We start from the raw sequence: 7990 nt of genomic DNA on the forward strand, positions 1-7990 counted from the left end.
ACATCAATGATCCTCTCAAGGAAAACAACTTTACAAGGATGGATTTCCATATCCTTATTAATAGTTGAGAGGCAAAACACTTGTTATGTTCATCACCGATCTATTTCCTTTAATTCTCTTTTGGCTCAGCCCTGAGTCCTTAGTGACATTATTAGTAACACAGATTGCTGCATTCTCTCTGCTGAGTGGGGGTGGACCCCTGCTTTGGCCTTAGGTGGGATTTTTCCCTTTGAGTAATGCAAATGTTTCTCAGGTTATTTTAGGAAATAGATCATTGATGCCAGTTTAATGACAGGTAAGAAACAAAGATATAATGGTGAAGAAAAGAGTAAAATTGGGGAAAGGAGGAAGGTGGTGCATGGTGCAGGGAAAGCACTGAGGGCCTGATAATTCCTGGCTCTGAACTGGGCCAGTCACTTAAATTCTGAGTCTCAGTTTCTTATCTCTAACCCAGGAATAATAATAGCTATCTTTCATGGGAATGTGAACAATTAAGTGGATTCAAATATCTGGAAATACACAGTGTAGCCAAAGACAATGTAGTTCTCTTGCAGTTCCTGTTACTCTTCATCTTCTGTTCTTTCTTTTTTTGCGGCCTGTTTCAGAGAGAGAGAGAGAGAGAGAGAGAGAGAGAGAGAGAGAGAGAGAGAGACTGATATATATGGAAACGGATGTATTTGCTGTGTCAGATCACTATGATTTCAAGAGAACAATAATATGAACTTTATATATTAATAAGAACAGAGTCATTTTTGTCTGACACCAAAGTTTTCTTGGTTTCTGAGGCAGGTAGAGACATAACATTTGTGGAGCGCTTACTGTATACCAAGCACTGGGCACATCCAACCTAAATTTCATGGTACCTCAGTAAGGTGTTAACAACCTTCTTTGACAAATGAGGAACTAAGGTAAAGAAAGGCCGGTTGCTTGTCTGATATCACACAGATAATAAACGTGAAAATGTTTTAGACCATGTCAGTCATTACACCAAACATGCCTTCTGGCTTCTTGGCTATTAGCTGGTGGGAGGGGGGCACCTGGATCATCTGTGGGTACAGGTGTGGTAGTGCAGAGAGGCCCCTGTCTGGGTGAGAATCTGGACCTGGGATCCTAGAGTCCTTGCCATCTCTCCTTCCCAGCTCGGGAAGGGGAAGGTTTCAACTCTACTCTGTGATCTCAGAACAATTTGCGAATCGGAAGCAGCACTTTTCTCCTTTTTAAAAGATTTCAAGTCTTCGATGAATGTGTTCTGTACAATGCTTACCCAGACAAATGCGTTGAACAACCCAAACTTGAATATGGTCTCTTGAGGGCTTATTTTAGAACAATCGAACAAAATTAAAAATAGGGAAAATGTTGACATATAGTTTTCTAAGGCGAGAGCTGCCTCTTTCTTATAGCTTGGCAGGAGAGACGAGGAAGCAATTGTGGGCATCGGTGCTGTTGTTTACTAGCTGAGGTGCCAAAGACATCCATCTGTCAAGAAAATGTGTAGGATGCTGATCAAGCCTGGAGCCTCTGACACTGAACAACCCGCTGGGGACGGAAGATGCCACTCCAATGCGAGTGCGCCGGCCTGATGGCGCACCATGTCTGTGCGGAGGAATTTCCATCCATCTTCCCATTGAAAGAAGGGCTTTCATTGCAGCTGAAGAAAGGCTTGGGAAAATTGCCTCGGTCTTCATGACAAGGGATGCAACCTGAGTGCCACATACATCAGAAACTCATTTTGAAAGATGGTTTCACTGTGCATTTTGGCAAACCAAAGCCATTGATTGTTTTAATAGAATCAAAAGAACCACCCCTCGTCTCAGGCCTGTTGGAATGGAGCAGAGACACAACCCAGCTTGGCATGGCCTGGATTGCCTTCTCCTTTTTTCTCCCTGGCACTGCTTTAAGTTCCCTCTAGTATCCTATATGGAGAGAGAGTCACCTGGTGATAAATATTTAATAGATAATTTACATTCTTTTGTGGATTGATGCTGGAGATGCAGAAAACACTTAGACCCTGGGAATACCAATTTGTCAGGAGCTCCTGAATCCACCTGAGCCACATGCAGTGCCACTGGCTAGGTGTTCTGCTAGGCCCAGCGCCCACCAATCAACAGCAAGGCTGTGAGCATCACCTCTGGAGACAAGAATCCTCCATGTGGGTGAAGGTAAACATTTTTTTTTTTTTAGACTCATTCTTTCCCTCTATCCTGTGTAAAAAGGAAACACACTTTTGCTATTTGTTTTGGATATACGTTGTCATGGTGACAGAGATGGAAATGCAGGATGAGCAGTTTGAGAAAATATGGTAGAGTTTTTTTTTTTCTTTTTAAAATTTCTACAAATTTGTCAAAAAGCACTTTTTTTTTTTTCCTTTTTGAGCTTAAGACATTGCATTACACATACCCATGTTGCTGGTAGGCATCTTAGGGACAGTGAGGCATGCTAAACATTGGCAGGCCACACAAGTGGCTTGTGATTCAAGAGTGGCTAGCTGCTAAGATGGGTTGGGGTTGTCTCTTGAGTGTAAGAGCACAGGTAAGGCAGTTATCTGGTATCTGTTGCACAGAACAACTAGGAATAAATTAAAGTCTCCATTTTGGCTTGTTCTTTCATATTAAGGGATTGGATCATTACTCTTATTAGCTGCCCCCATTTGCAAGGCCCCCACTTTCACCATTGTCTTTTCCTAACTTTCTTTTGGAGACACTGCAATCATCATTTAAAAGTTGTGCTTCTGGAGTATGGGATTTGTATCAAAGGGTTTGCATGAACTGTTCCCTCTATCTACCCACTCTCTCTCCCTCTTCACCTAGTTTTTTGGTCAGCTTTTCTGTTGCTGTGACTAAAAGGACTGACCAGCACAATTGTAGAGGAGGAAACATTTATTTTAAGCTTCATAGTTTCAGAGGTCTCAGTTGATAGACAGCAGGCTCCATTTCTTGGGGCTCAAGGTGAGGTAGAACATCATGGTGGAAGAGTGTGGTGGGGGGAAGTGGCTCATATGGTGATCAGGAAGCAGAGAGAGACTCCACTCATCAAATACAAGTATATACTCCAAAGGTATGTTCTCTATGCTCCCCTCCTCCAGCCACACCCTACCTGCCTTCAGTTACCATTCAATTAATGCCATCAGGGGATTAAACTACTGATTGGTTTAAGGCTTTCATAGCCCAATCATTTCTCCTCCAAACTTTCTTGCATTGTCTCACACATGAGCTTTTTGGGGATACCACATCTAAACCATAACACCTAGTTGACTCCTACTCAGTCTTTGGATATCATATGAAATGTCATTTCCCCAGGGAAGACTTTTTTGATACCCCCTCTAACTACCCAGCATTTTTCCTTCAGAGTACTTCTAATTTGTAATTATAATTTGTTTGAGAAACACAATACAGTTTCCATGAAGGTAGGGACAGCTTCTCTTTTGTGGTTACTGGCAGACAACCCAGTGATATCAGTCACCAACATTCCAGAAATATTTATGGAAGGAGTCAATAAAATGCTGCATTGCACTAATTCACAAGTTTTCACTTACTGTCTAACAGCCAGCCCTGCATTGAGGTCTGGCAACGTAGGGGCTCTGAAGAGGCAGCAGCACAGTGTTCCCAAAGACCTGACCCTTACTTTGGGAAAGGTTGTCCATCAGAAGAGCCATCTTGTGTTTTGCAAAAGCACACCTTTCTAAAAACCATAAGTATTAATAGAATAATATAAATGTGACATAATAAAAGTACAGTGATTAAGAGGTAAATTTACATCAGACACGTAGACAAATTTCTACAGCTCCTGGTTTGACATTTATGTTGTCATGTTCTGTTCCCCTCTTTGGATTTATTATAAATAGAGCAATATGATCATCTTCCTCTCTTGTTCTTTTCATTACCATCTCTGTTTTTGCAATTACTCCATTGTTATTGTACACTGCAGTTCTGAATGTGACTTGAGAAAGTGCTAACAGTTCTGGGGAAAAATACCCACATGGCTGCTTGATGTTATGTAACAAGATAAATCTAGAGAGTTTAGAAAGACAACTATTTAAGGCAAAGAGGAGTAACGTAGATACTTATTAAAATTCTAGAAAAGAATTGATTTTTCTCTGCTTTAAAGTGAGAGAACAAATTGTAAGGGACAGACCTATCAATTTTATTGACGAAATCCATAGTTCCTTTATCAGCAAAATGCTAAGTGTGGCCAGTGTAGTTAATATCCCCAAATATTATTTATTATGTTTTATTATTGCACTGTAACAGTGAAAAAGGACATGGTAAAAATAAGAATTCATAACCTACTTGAATCAAATGTATGAAATATGATATGTCAAGATCATTGTAATGTTTTGAGCAAACAATAAAACAAATAAATAAATAACAAAAAAAGTGAAAAGAGTAACGTAGAGAAAAAAATTTGAAACAGAAAATATGAAAAGTATAAAGTCAACTGTTTTTTCTTAATTTTAAAATATTCAATTGACAAATAATGATTCCATATGTTTAAGGTGTAAAACATGGTAATTTGCTATATGTGTACATCCTGTAATGATTATAATGATTAAATCAACATATCTATTACCATTCATGCTGTACATTAGATTCTCCTGAACTTGTTCATCTTATATTTAAGTTTATATCCTTGGTTCACATCTCCCCATTTCCCTACCCCCTCACTCCTGGAAACCACCATTTTATTCTGTTTTTATGAATTCGACCTTCTTAGATTCCACATATGTATGAAATCATACACTATCATGATGTCTTTCTGTGTCTGGCTTATTCACTCAGAATAATGTCTTATAAATTCATCCATGTTGTCATAAATGGCAGGATTTCATCTTTATGGCTGAATAATATTCCATGATACAGCCCTTTAAATTTTTTATTTTGAGACAGAATCTCTATAAATTGCTTAGGGCCTTGTTAAGTTGCCGAGGCTGGCTTTGAACTTTCAATCTTTCAGCCTCTGCCTCCCAAGTTGCTGGGATTACAGACATATGCCACTATGCCCAGATATGATTAAAGAATATTTTATGCTATAAATATTCCACAATTATGAAAAAGGCAAATACTTGATTTTAAGTGTGTGTGTGTGTGTGTGTGTGTATGTGTGTAGTTAGCTTTAGAAGGTAATGTGGCAGTGTTTATCATAATGGACAATTTCCCCTGACATACCACTTTTACTTCCAAATATATGTTTTATAGAGCATGTATACAAAGACAGTAAAACATAAACACTGCTTGTAGGGTGTATTGATTTTTAGAGCAAAATGTGGAAACAATCTAAATATCTAACAACGGGGATAGGCTTGAATTTAATTTTAAATTTAATGTAACAGAATATTGCAGAATCAATAAAGAGAAGGATGTGCTAATATAGAAAAAATTCTAAAATATATTGTTAACAAAAACATCAAGCCAGACATGGTCAAATGTGCAAGTAGCCCCAGCAGAGGAATGCTTCAGCCCAGAAGTTTCGGGTCAGTCCTTGCAGCATAGTGAGACCTCTTCTCTAAAATAAATAAATAAATAAAATAATTGCTAAATATTCTGTGCAATATAATCAAATTTCATTAAAACCAAAAAAGCATTATAGGTATAGTTTGAACATGTGTATTTATAGATAGCTATATATAAATCTATGTAATAAGTCTGAGAACAACACAGGAGATGATAATAGCAGAGATCTATGGGAAGAAAGATGATTTGAGATGGAGTAGAATAAAACATAGGTTTTCACTTCTTAGTTTCTAGGTACTTCCATATTGTTAACATTTTTAAAACAAAGAGTTTAAAATAACGTATTTCTTGTATAATGTTAAGGTAAGAAAAAAAGCTAAAACATAAAGGTGTAAAGGAGTAAAATAATAAAAAAAGTATAATGATCTTTTTAGATCACAGATCACGAGAATAAGGGTGACTTTTCCATCTGCCCTTTTCAACTACATTGAAATGGTTAAACTCCTTTAATATTTAAAATTCATTAAAAAATTTGTTTGATACACCTTTTCCCAAAGGATAATGGCTTGCAAACTCGATTTTATAACATGTGGTGGAAAGGTGGGAGGAATACTTGGTTATCCCAGTGAGAATTGTAAAATTCCTCTAAACCAGAAAAGTCTCAATTTACATAAAATGAAAGTTCACATAATTTCAAGCTCTCTGATCTCTTCCCTTCTCTTTTTGTGGGGATAGAGAGATTGGGATAGGACAGTTGTCACATAATCAACAGTAGGGATTTTTCAATTCTCAAAAGGTTGGGGATCACTGCTTTAAGAACTAACCATCTCAGATAGATGACATGTGACACAGACAGTTGTATAAAAAAAACAAGGACAAGAAGACAACTGCACAAGTATTGAAATATGAAGTATTTACATTATGCATGAATAATATATCGTTGTGCCGTCTCCTGGGTGAACTTGTCAAGTTATCCTTCTCTCGTCTGCTCTGGTGTTTATTTTCAAACCATTTCTACCCTGCAAAATCTTTTTGTATTGCTTTGGACCCTCTGGAAATGACAAAGACATACACTTTTCTCCTACCCAGTATATATAGGCTTCCTTTCCCCATAATTTTCACTTTCTGATTTGTTAGTTTAATTTCAGCTAGAGGCTGACTGGAAAAGGATGATTCTGTCTCATCAACGATCTTTGTGTCGTCTCCACCATATTCTGGCACCTGATAATGGTTGAATAATTTGCCACCATTACAGGAAATACTTTCTAAGACTTTACACATAAACCAGTTGGAAAACCCTCCTTAGCAAACCCCAAATGGTCAAACGCCTTCCTAACTGTATTATTTTCAAAACAACAAGAGCTAAAACATAAAAAAGCAAAGGAGAAAAGTACTCAAAAACAGTAATGATTATTTTAGGTCACAAAATTGCACATAATTCTCTCTTCTCTTTTTCCCCTGCAACTACTACCATATGGTTGAGCTCCTTTTATACTTAAATTCAGAGTAAAAGATCCAGAAATGAAACAATAAGCAGTTGTTTGCTTTTAAAAATAATCGTTGCAGACTGGATCAACCCCCAGAGCCCTTCCTCATGCCTCTGTTTTGTGTTGTAGAAAACGCCTTAGATTTGTGGGCTACATTTGTTTTTCCATGTTAGTATTTCTCACCCTGCGTGGAAATTTCAGCATGGGTTTTAATAATTCAACATAAAGGAAGAACAATATTACAGTCGAAAATTACCCTAAGAAAGGAGAATATAACCTTTTATTATAAGAAAAATAGGAAGGGTGAGAGGAAGCCAAATTAGCTGAACAAAGAGCTGCATAATGACCTGATACACAAATAGGAATGTCATCTAAATTGGAAACCAGAGTGCACAGCGGAAGAGGAATGTGGAGACAATTACTTTTAAGTGTAAAATCGGAAGAGTAAAGGCAGGGAACAAGATGTGACCAGCGGGACATGAAAAGGGAATAATGTTGCAGAGGCTTAATCCCTCCACATCTCTTTTGAGTTCAGTTATACAGTAGAGCCCCGAGTGTCTGGGCATAGGAGAGTGTTTGGGATCATTTCTCTGCACTCTGTGGTTGATGACAGTTGAGGTAGATGGTTTACTTGGGAAACCCGCGTGCTGGAAAACCAGCCTGAGTTCTGGTTCTGAGCTGTTGCTAACTCTCAACATTCACAGGAACCAGCACCCAAAGCTGGTCCTCTGGCTTCTCTCTTTGAAACCTTTTCTAGGTTCTGGGCAAAGTTGCTCCTTTCAGATCTCAACCTGACTCCTGAGTGAGAAAAACAAGGAGATAGTGAATAATATCCCCCATCTGTTCCCAAAGGCTGACCTTAATACTGAGCTACTGAGCTTGCCTCCTCTACGTCTCCTGGTGTGGGAGGGCAGCAGGTGTGACATTAGGGATGAGCTTTCTCTTTGGACTGTCAGGCAGGCATTTCCTAGTGTATCCTCAGAAGCCCAGGTTTCATCCTCTCTCTCCCTTTTCCGACTTTTTACAAAAAAAAAAAAAAAAAAAAAAAAAAAAAAA

Source organism: Marmota marmota, unplaced genomic scaffold (assembly GCF_001458135.2).
Source record: "Marmota marmota marmota unplaced genomic scaffold, marMar, whole genome shotgun sequence".
Classification (NCBI taxonomy): Eukaryota; Metazoa; Chordata; class Mammalia; order Rodentia; family Sciuridae; genus Marmota; species Marmota marmota.